Here is a 12,629-nt window from a genome sequence, read left to right as displayed (position 1 = left end):
TTCTCCCCCTAAAATCAAAATATGTTTCAATTTTGATTTTCTAGGAAAATTTGAAAACAAACTGTACAAACTTGACAACTTGATGAGAATCACTTCAATTCTCCATCCACTTGGTGTAAACAATCAGAACTTCCCCTCACAACAAACTATTTTCCCAATATGATTTCAAAACACTTAAGTTTGTTTTAATCAAAATGGTTTTTCCGGAAAATTAGTTTTGTGTGACATTTCATAAACACGGGGTTTCATCACTTTGTTTTTCAAATTACCACTTGTAGGAAAGATGAATCAAGTACAACTTTATGTCCCTGATTTATCTTTTGAAAGACGAAAAATCAACAGAGTAAAATTTCTCAAGAAATGTGCCGATTCATGTTCCACGCTTACCAACCTGGGAACTCCGGCAAGTCAGGTTTTTCATTTGAAAAGTTTCACCCAAGCCTGACTGTCCTTGGATGATTTTGAATTCTTGTTTATCAATGGAGGAAAGGTCGTATCATCCATTGTTAAACCTGAATTCTTAGTTTTTATCTCAACAACCGGCTCTTCTGGTTTTGACGAACAAGAATCATTACCTGAATGTGGCTTGTCTGACTTTGATGAGCCAGATTCATCGCCGACATGTGGCTCCTTTGCTTCCGAAGAAACAGATTCATTGCCACCAAATGTTACCTTCTTCTTTATATCCTCTTTTGTCCTCAGATTTGTATCTGATGAATTCATCTTGCTTGATTTTGCAGACGAGGGAGTAGATTCATCAGAACTCTTATTCGATCTGTCGGGTGAACCCGAGGACAAAATCTTCTCCAGATATTCTCTGGCCTTCTTCCTCTTCTTTCGCATTTTGTCTTTTTGCCCCTGAGAAAGCTTCACTTTCGTTTCTTGAACTTTAGGTTTTTGAACCTTCTGTTCTTTGACTTTCTGTTCTGAAACTTTCAGTTCCTTGGGCTTGACAGTGACTGGTTTCTTTGCCAATTTCTGAGAATTACCCCTCAATCTTTCATTTGATCTTCTTGGGCAATCCCTGGCAATGTGTCCTTTGATTTGACAATTATAGCATCTCCTCGTCTCAAATCTCTGTCTCTGGCAGTTAACAGCAATGTGTCCTTGATAGCCGCAATTGTAACACACTCTGTTATCGTACCAATCACCATTTTCATACCAAACGCTCAGATCAAAGCACTGTTTGGCTTGGTGATACCCTTTCCTCTTCTTGATTGTTGGATTTGACTTTTGAGCACTGTGGTCAAACCTGCACCACTTATTACCAACAATTTTTGAGTTTTCGGTTTTCAATTTTTGTACTTTTTGATTGCGATTGGATGATTGATCTGATGAGCTTTTATTTTTATTTTGAACATTTTTCGACTTTTCAACAATTTGTTTTTGTTCAACAATCTTCTTAACAGGTTTTTGCTTTGAGCATTCACCTATTTCAGTAGATCGCAAAACAGTATTTTTGAATTTTTCTTTTAATTCTAAAAACAATTTTTGTTTTTCAATTTTTTCATTTACATCATCAGATTTCTCATCACAATCTTCAACTTTGACATTGTCAAAGTTTGTGACATCGTCACTTATTGGAACAGAATTGATCGGTTTTGGACATGGAATGTTCACATACGCTGAAGAAATCACAAAACCTTTCAATTTGTTTTCAAGCTCATTGATTTTCTTTCGAGCTTAATCGCCTTCTTTTTCAAGTTGAATAATCTTCTGAAGATGAGAATTTATCATTTTTTGCTTTTCGATGTTATTCTTACTAAACACATCTCTCCCATCTTCAAGAATTTTTATTTGACTTTGAAAATCTTTTTCAGTTTTTACCTTTTCAATTTCTAAATTTTTTATTTGATTTTTCAAAACATTTTCTGATTTTTTAAGATTTTCGTTTTCTAATGTCAAACTCTCTAATTCCCTCAAGAGTTTGACATTTTCAGATTTCAGATTTTCACAATCTAAGCACTTCTCAGTCATATTTACAGTTTCAGCTTTCTTCTCCACCTTGATAGCTGAAATTTCTTTAACCTGCTCCTCTTCCTCTCGAACATTTTCCTCAGATTTGAATTCTACTTTATCAGTTGCTACTTTATTCTTTCGGAGTTCAAGTTCTAGTTCTTCAATCTTCTCGATAAACAAGCCCAAAGTCACATCTAAATATATCTTCTTCAAATCTGACAAATACGTTTTCCACATATCACCCGGTAAAGCATTTGCCAACTTGTCAACCCATTCCTCATCAGTCTTGGTTATCTTCAATCTCATCATCTCCCAATACAACTCGATATACCTTTTGATCAATTCTTCAGTTGATTCTCCCTTGATACCTGTAAAATTTTCAAACTTGTTCAGTGTAATATAGATTTCAGAATCCATCTTCGGTATTAAAAGATTCTCAATGACGAGTTTTCAATCAATAATGAAATTCACACAGTCTAAAACCAATTTAATCACTTTGTCAAATCACTGAATCAGATAAATATCCGATTTAGTGATAAAAACTAAGCAACAAACAGATCGGTTGGAAATTTGCTTGGACGAATATCCGATGTTTGGCAAACCACGTTTCTCCTGCAAACAAACGTACAAATGATCAGTTCAAAATGAAACGAATACGTAAAAATATACGTTTGAAGAAATCAATCTAAGACTCGTTGTCGAAGATTCGCCGATAAATGTTGTTCAGATAAAATCTCTAAATGAATAGGCTGTGAAACACTGATGGGCTTAGAATGATTTGACCCGAGAATTAATCACCAATCTCACAAACACTTAACACCACAAAAATTGGGCCAAATTTTTAGTGGGTTGGTGATACGTATTATAATGTGTATGGGCCGACAATAATCACAAATACCACTTGTTGATTGGGCCACAAAAGGTAGTGGGTCGGTGCTATCACTCACAAGTGGGCAGATTAATGGGCTGTTACTTTTAATGGGGCAGCACATTGACAACACACTACACTGATCGATGACAACACACTAACCAAAATACGGATGATTGGGCCAATTACTTTTAATGGGCGGCAATATTTATGACACATGAACTATCATTGGACCTCTTGTTTACACACTTCAGCCGACTACAACCTTTATCACATGGGCCATTTATGAGTGCTTTCTTTGATTGGGCCGAATATAACAACAACAGCCTACCCAATTAGCTGACAACTATGGGCGGTGCAATTATGGGCCGCTGTATATAGTGGGTCGGTGCATTCAAATAATAACAACCTGCCGACCACCTTTAATAATCACGATTCGTGCTGATTACTTTTAATAGGTAGTGAACAATTAGCCTATCCAATGATTGAATGTGGACAATTCACAACTAGCCGACAACCTTTAATGATCAGAACATCATGTGAAGAAGATGACAAAAGAGCGAACCCCAATTAAACCTTATAAGCGGACCAACACACAAACTTATAAGCGGACCACTAACATGATTTGGAGCGGATCTGTTTGTCACTATGAGCGGACCATAAACCTGACTAATAAGCGGACTGAACACGTAATTTGGAGCGAACCATCTCAAATCAAATAAGCCTATGAGCGAACCTGTCTTCTAACCAAATAAGCGAACCTGATCTACTCTTATGAGTGAACCTGAATTTCTTTTACCTATGAGCGAACCTGTTCAACTCCACATGAACGAACCTGAAATTTGATACGAAATCGAACCGAAATTTATATGAAGGTTGGCATCAACGGTAACACCATGAAGATTGAATGTGCTACACATACGCAAGAAACAGGTGATGTGGCATGGTGCATCCTCGTCCTCCAGACCATGGAATTGAGCGCTGTTAGAAATCGTGGTCATGTTATGGGATGGGATCCGCCAATTCTGGTTAGCGGGTGCATTGGGTGTCGTGATGGAAGTTTGGCCTCCAAATAAGCCTTTAGTGGCACGTTGGTGGACAGGGCGTCTAGCGGCATTATCATCCATAGCAACCGTAGGAAAAGGAATATCCGGTTGTCCCTTTTGACATGACCGTTAGTGCTTGCAAAGGATTGAGGCGTTGGTGCACGGTGACTGGAGCCACATGGCCTGTCGATTGCCCTTGTTATCGAGTCTGTCACCAACTGTGAGTGAAGATCATGGAGCAGTCAACGGCGCACGCTGATTGGTTACACGTCACTGTTCGTTTGTACTTGTTGTCCTTTATACGATTCATCATCGTGGGAGTTGTGTTAGCAGGGCCTGGCCCTGGCGCATGCTAATTGGCTACAAACTCCGTACTATTAGTACTTGCATTAGTTGTCACTGCTATGCATTTACGGATGAGGGCTTGCACAATAGCTATGGTGATAATTGAGTGTTGTGTTGCTAAGTTTGGGTATGGTCTTCTGCGTGCATGGCCTGTAAGGCCTTGCGCAAGATTTAGGACCATACCCCTTAAAGTCCCTGATGTCGTGCGAATTATATATATATATATATATATATATATATTAATTTAATAGTATTGAGCACACATAAGTGCGTTAATTTAATAACTTAGGAACATGATTGTCTAGCTTTAAATTTGTACTAAATAATTTTTTATTAAAACTAAATACACACAACGGGTAGAGAACCCATCGGGTATATTATAGTTTTTTATAAGAACCAAGTATCGTCCAAGGAATACGCTTCCCCTACTCAATTGTTTATTATTATTATTATTATTATTATTATTATTATTATTATTATTATTATTATTATTATTATTATTATTATTATGGCAATCCTTATTTGTAGTTAGTTTAGTATACTAAAATAGTAATATAGGTGATATGTGATTTTTACAACTATTTTTATGACCAAGTTTTAAAAACGGGACTCACTAACTACACACAACGACAAGTGAACGAGACGTGAAAGTAGTATGAAAAGTAAGACCGAGTATCGAACCATGGACTCTTTATTAGCTCCTCTAATAATTAACCCTAATCACCATTCTATCCCTAAATTTATTTTGAGAATTTGGTTTTTACTTTTACAACTAATTAACTAATATTTTAACTAAATTAACTAACTTAACGAAACTAATGAACACGAAGGAAACTAAGAACTGTGAACTCAACTAGGAGAGACGAACAAACAACTTAGGTAGGAATCACTAATGGCGCATGCAGATAACTATCTGACCAATGACTTAGGTTTTGGTTTCTAACTAACTACTCCCTTGTGAAAGGGAATAAATCCTATAGTAATTAGGTAACAAGGAAAGTGACTCACAAACTCAAGAACCTAAAAACCGATCAATGGAAACAAGTAAAACATGTGATGGAGTGCTATCAGGAAACAAGCCTAATTAAAGGTCCCAAATCCCACAACTATCAGATTAAAAAGATTACCCTTAACCAACCCTCTAGATATAAAGCAAGCTACAAGATGACACACCAAAATCCTAGGAATGACTGACACACGAATAAGTAGACGAACCCCAAGTTATCAGGTGCTTAAAACTACCAAACAATACACAAAATAACCTAGCAACTTCTAATTACCTTTCGAATCAAAGAAGATGGATGCACACTAATGTCTAGCTGATTTTAAACTAATTTGTGTTATGAATTGTTACCAATTTTCAAACAATTAGATTGAGAATCGCGAATAAACAACCCAAAAGCAAGTTTAATACAACTAGTGGTGACTTATCCCTTCCAAAAACATCAAACTCATCAACAATATCAATGAATTCAGCAAAACAAAAGCATGCACAATCAATTCTAGAAACAAATCATAACCAATTTACTCCAAAACATTATCAAAGTCAAATAGTCAAGATAATTGTCAAACATTCATAAAAAATCATCCAAGCCTAAGTAGTTTTAATGATTTAGCTACTCATCAAATTCAAAAGCATCTTAAAATTAATAATGAAAGAAAAGACAAGCATGGTTCCACATTTTTATATACTAGAAATCAACCGAAATACAAACCCGGGGCGCTCCTGCTTCAATCCTATGATCCAGAACCTTCAAATCTTCAAAGAGTTCGTCAAAATAGCCTCTAAAATGCTCTTGTTTGTCTGGTTGCAATATATCCCTTACCCTACTACTGATAGGGTTTAAAAACTAACTTTTTCAGTTTTTGCATCCCTGCGGACCGTATGGCTAAAGCCTTGCGGTCTGCAAGGCTTCCCGTGTCAGATTTCCACTGCCATGGCCTTGCGGACCGTATGGCTAAAGTCTTGCGGTCCGCAAGAAGTCTACAAAACCTCGTATTTGGATTCTACTTGTCGTGCTACCCCAAATTCATATATTATACATCCCGTAACTCCTTTAAAGCTCAAGATATGGCCGTTTTAAGTTCAGACTCTTTTATGTCGCACGCCTTCACTCAGATTTTCCTTGTGTGCTCATTTCTTCATGAGTTTGTCTCGATTTTCGCTCCTTTTACACACGAACACACGCAAAACATCAATCTGCTAAGTACAAACTACAAATGACAAAAAACGACTCAAAAACTATCAAAAACATATGCAAAATACAAGGGAAAAATGTGCGTTCTGTAACGCATCAAATATCCCCACACTTGAACCTTTTTCGCCTCTGAAAAAGAATTACACAATGGAATCACAACCAGGTTAATTTAGTTTCAAGACATTAGGTTACTTTATTAGATATAATTACACATTGAAAACGATTGTAGGTATATTTATCCTCATAAACCCAACCACTAATTTCCAGGCCCCTAATCATGATTATTTAAGTTCAAATGATTCAATCCTCTGTGGGTCTCACACTAAGGAAGCCACAACTCCACCTGATTCCGCCTTAAGTTTATAAGGTAAAAGGATTTTCTTACCATCTTATGTAAAAATCAAAAATATTTAAAGTCAAATTTAGATGGATAATGGATGAAATTCATGAGCTTTAGCAATTTCATCTTATGTTAAACTCAGAGGACATTATCACCAAGTCGTTATCCTAGTGGGAAACACTATGAGCCTCATACATTATTTTCTTGACTTAACCTATAAGGTGTTATCACCAAGTCGCTATCCCAGCGGGAAACACCATAGGCTTCAATTATATAATTAGCTCAATCAATTGAAGTATGGAATTTTTTAGGCGCCACTATATCCGAATTTAGTTTCATAAAAAGGAAAAAACGTGCCTATTAAAGGTTTAAACTTATAATGACCCTTTTATACTATTTTTAGCGGTTTCAGCTTTGCTATTTCTCCTAAGCGAGGACCCACAAGAATTATGATAATTACAGTGCATTAGTTCAATCCTATGGAACCTTTCTATTGGCTGGGTCTACCCACATATCCTAAATCAGATGTGCATTCAATCTATCAATTATCTCATATATATAATATTGAAAACCAAAAACCCAATTTTACCTATAATTTTCCATTCTTTTTAATGCAAAATTCTCATTCTGGGAACATTTTCCATTTCTTTATTTATATTTGTTTTTTTATTCACTCAAACTACCTAAAAACGAAGTTTCCCATCCCTACATTTAACTCTCACATTGTCCTCAATGTGAATGGAGAACCCGCTAAAAATAAAGCTGAAATTAAAACCTATAATGATGTACAAAAATGAACAAACTCGCCTAGGGAAGCAAAAATCTTCACGATCCAAACCAAAGCGAGCACGACTGTATAGCATTCTGTTCACAGTCGTGTGACAACTAGTACACTTGGGTTGCCCATACAAGATGGTAAACAGCTCCGAATCACCCGACTGAATGGAGATTGAGTACGAACGGAGTAAACAAACCTGCACATGATAAAAGAAACAAACCCAGATGTAAAACTGACTTAAAAGAAAAACTTACTCAACAAGACTAACTAATACTAAAACAAACTAAATTACAAAAATAAAAACAAACCAAAAACTAAATTGTACAAACTCTACAACCAAGCTCTCAACTCACTCTCAAGTACCAACTAATGGGAGGTCAAGCTCCTCCACCAATCTCTCCTTTCCTGTTCCCTGTATATAGTGCTTCAAATGATGACCATTCACATTAAACGTCTTACCATCCCCACTCTTCAACATAATTGTACCATATGAAAAAGCCTGGACAACTATGTACGGTCCCGACCACCTAGACCTATGTTCACTCGGAAACAATCTTAATATAGAATTAAAAAGAAGGACTTTGTCTCTCGTGTTAAACTCCTTATTTCCTCTCAACTTACTATCATGCAACCTCTTCATTTTCTCCTTATAGCCTAGTGATCTCATTTACGCCTCATCTCTAAACTCCTCTAACTTATGCAACTAGAGAAACCGATGTTTACCCGCACTATCCATATCAAGATTAACTAGTATCAACGCCCAATATCACGGTGTTCCAACTCCACCGGTAGATGACAAGCCTTTCCATAAACCACCCTAAAGGTGTAGCACATACAGGAGTCTTAAATGCAGTCAAGAAAAGCCCACAGTGCATCATCTAACTTATCAGACCAATGCAGTCGATTTGTCCGCCAATTTTCTCCAAAATCCGCTTAACACCCCAATTAGTGTTCTCCACTTGTTTGGAGATGATAGGCAGTCGAATGCCGGTGAGTGACACCATCGCGTTTCAATGCCTTCTCTATCTGGGTATTACAAAAGTGGGTACCTCTATCAATGATAAACGTCTTTGGGGGTACTAAAGCGAGCAAACAATTTCTTCAGAAATCTTACCACAACCATCGCGTCATTTTTAGGCAAGGCTTGAGCCTCCACCCATTTCAACACATAATCTATAGCAACGAGGATGTATTCGTTCCCTCGAGACATCGGGAACGAACCCATGAAATCAATACCCCAGATATCAAAGACCTCAACTACCTGCTTAGGATTTTGGGGCATCTCATTCCAGGATGAGATATTACCTACTCTCTTACAAGCATCACATCTCCTAACCAACTCATGAGCATCTCGAAACACTGTCTGGCAATAGAATCCGGAATCCAACACCTTCCTCGTGGTGTAAGAAGCTCTATATTGTCCTCTGGTAGGCCCCTTATGACATGCCCGAGAACCTGCATACGCTCTACTCCAGCAATACATCTCCTCACAACCTGATCAATGAAAAAGATACGGATCATCCCAAAAGTAATACTTCGAGTCCGCTATTAGCTTCCTTATCTAATGCAAAGATATATTTGGGTATATCACCCCCAACTTCAAATAGTTCAATATATCAACATACCAAAGCATTCCCTCATCCTCAGGTTTCACAAACATCAAACTCTCATGAGTAAAACTATTGCCAATCTCATCCCCATCACTCTCATCATTCTCAGGACTCTCATTTCGGTGCAAATGATCTCCTGCAACATTTTCGGCTCCTTTCTTTTTCTTCTAAGACTCACTGGATTGTGCTGTACTTGCTGGGGCAAACTTGGGTTGCACTTTGCTAGTGGAAGCCTCCATCTCTATCTTCCCATCAACCGACTATTCGTCTACCCCTGGTTGATCAATTGTGGCCCTTTTGCCACTCCGAGTCGTGACAGCTTTGGCATGAGCATGAGAATTAGGATCAGGCACGGTGTTACCTAGTAATCCACCTGGTGGCCTCTGCTGTAACTGTCTCGTCGTATCTCCTATCTCCCTCTCCAAATTCTGCAGCGAAGCTCCCTGGTTTTTTAGCATACGATCATGCTTCTCATGTCGCTTATTATTATAGGCCATATACTGGTTCACATGTTGACTTTGAGCAAGTAGAATGTCCTTCAGCTCATTGAACTCAGTACCCGATGATGATCCACTCGAAGGTTGCTGTTGGAACCCTGGTGGATTTCCTCCTGACCTCCAGCTGGATTGAATTTTCCAACTCGATATATAAGAGTTATTAAATGAAGCATTTTGGAAACAGTTCGGGTTGGAAATATAATCGACCTCCTCCTATGATCTCAAAGGGCAATCAACTGTCTCATGTCCACCTCAACACATCTCACATTTCCGATCTTTCATCTTCATTTCCTTCATCTCCCTCCTCAATGCCTCTACCTCAGTAGCTGAACTAGTGTCAGGGGTGACCTGATACACACCTCTAGTAGTGGAGGTGGTCCTAGGAGAAGGAATGGAATTCCTTATGAGATGGCTTTGCTGATCGGCCATAACAAAACTCTCAAACATATCCTCGCACTCAGTTGGATCCTTTTTATCCATGATACACCCTCCGACGGCAGTGTTAAACATCATCTGAGTGTCAGGAGTGAGACCATTATAAAATTTATCCACTAGAGCCCATTTAGAAAGACCATGTTGGGGTCACTTGCTAAGCAAAGTTTGGAATCGCTCGCATGCCATGTAGTAAGGCTCATTGGGATCCATACGGAACAAATGAATCTAGTCTCGAAGGCATGCAGCCTTAGATGGAGGGTAGTGCTTCTTATAGAATTTAGATTTCAGAATCTCCCAAGTTGTGATAGAGTTTTGAGGCAAAGTGTCGAGCCAAGTTGCAGCTCGACCAACAAGGGAAAACGAGAACAAGCGCAGATAAACCAGATCAGTGGTAACACCCTGAAGATTGAAGGTGCTACAGATACGCAAAATCGAGTGATGTGGCCTCGTGCATCCTCATCCTCCAGACCATAGAATTGAGCACTTTTAGAAATCGTGGTCATGATATGAAACAGGATCTGCCAAATTTGGTTAGCGGGTGCATCGTGTGTCGTGATGGAAGTTCGGCCTCTGATGAAGAGTTCAGTGGAACGCTGGTGGACAGTGCGTCTAGCGGCATTATCATCCATAGCAACTGTAGGAAAATAAATACCCGGTTTGTCCCTTCTGACACGACCGTTAGTGCTTGCAGAGGATTGAGACGTTGGTGCATGGTGACTGGAGCCACGTGGCCTCTCGATTGCCTTTTTTGTAGAGTCTGTCGCCAGCTGTGAGTTAAGATCATGGAGAACGGTCATGCTGATTGGTTACATGTTACAGTCCTTTTATACTTGTTATCCCCTGCATGATTGATCATCGTGGGAGTTGTGTGGGTAGGGTCTGACACATGCTGATTGGCTGCAGGCTCCTGCCATCTGTGTTATTTGTACTTGTATTAGCTTTCATCGCTATGTGTGCGCGGATGAGGGCTTGCGCAATAGCTCTGGTAATAGCTAAGTGTTGTGTTGCTAAGTTTGGGTGTAGTCTTCTGCGCGCATAGCTTGTAAAGACTTATGCAAGATTTATTACCATACTCATGCAAATAGAATTTTTAACAATAAAAGAATCATTTTACCAATCTTTAAATAAATTTAATCTAGGTAACAAAAAAAGTTATATATTTGTTGGATAATGAATTAAAAAACCCCACCCAAATATGTAAAATATATCAGAAAACCCACTCGATTATACAGTTGTCAAACATTGTCATGAAATTTTAATTGGTGGCGTTTATGCTAAATTAAAAAAAAATGTTTTATTTTTTTATGTTCTAAAAAGCATCAAATTCAACCTATATAAAAAAATTCCCCTCGTTGGCACTTGGCAGCAGTCACTGCCGGCAGAAATGCAGGACCACCTTCCCAATATATAAAATATTCAAATATAAAAAAAATATTATAAAAATGTCAAACCTTATTAAAACTATTATTTGGCATTTTTTTACTATTAGTAGGGGTGAGCAAGTTTAGGTCCGGACCGAAAATAACCGAGAACCAAACCGAAAAATACCCAACCCGACCCGAACCCAAGTACCTAGGTATTTAAATCAGTTCCAATTTTTCATATAAAATAGGGTCGGGTCGGGTCGGTTCTCGGTTTTTTTCATGGTGAAACCCGACTTGGACCTATGACCGGAACCGACCCTATATTTAGGGTAGTGAATCGGTTTTGTATTTTATGTTTAATCGGTTCTCGGGTCGGGTCGGGTAATGGTAGGGTCGGGTCGGGTTTTTCCTTTTGCTCACCCCTAACTATTAGGTAGTAACGCTAAAGCGTTTCAGATTAAATTCAGGTGGTTTAAACTCGATCAAACATACCTACTTTTTGCTTGATTCGAATGTATGTTTTTTATCGGCAAATATTACATAATCACTACTCTTAAATTACACCAAGTTTACCCCATTTCAGGAATTGAACACTGATCTCTCTTCAAGAGACACAAAAATGCATTTTACGGTTGCTTAATCTATAGTTGAATATTGTTCTCCATCATGAATATTTATCTAATGTGGTAACTCATCGTCACAGCCTCTCACTAATTACTTAATCAGTAAGCGGTTTCTCTTCCTGTTTCACTAATTATATAGTGATCATCAGGGCCGGCTCAACGCTTTTGGAGGCCTAAAACAAACTCTAAATGTAGGGCCCTTTCCAGTATTTAATTGATTTTTTTTGTTGTTTTATATCAAATATATGGTTGTATTCTTGTATATTATATGATGTTTTATAAAAACAAACTAGATTATGTGGTTAGTGTTTTATGAATTATATATTATATGATGTTTTATAAAAACAAACTAGATTATGTGGTTAGTGTTTTATGAATTATTTTAATTTCAAAGCATATATATTTACTGAAAAATTAACAGCTAAGTAAATAAATCAAGAAAATAAAAGTTAATATAACTATTTCTAGAAACAGACGCTAATACAACAATTGAGAAAACAAAAGAAAAAAAACCAACTCTTCAGCTTGTTAAACATTTTCCGATAATCTGAAGTTTTTGGTCCCAA

Source organism: Helianthus annuus, chromosome 12 (assembly GCF_002127325.2).
Source record: "Helianthus annuus cultivar XRQ/B chromosome 12, HanXRQr2.0-SUNRISE, whole genome shotgun sequence".
NCBI classification, from domain to species: Eukaryota; Viridiplantae; Streptophyta; class Magnoliopsida; order Asterales; family Asteraceae; genus Helianthus; species Helianthus annuus.
Note: the sequence above shows the minus strand (reverse complement) of the source record.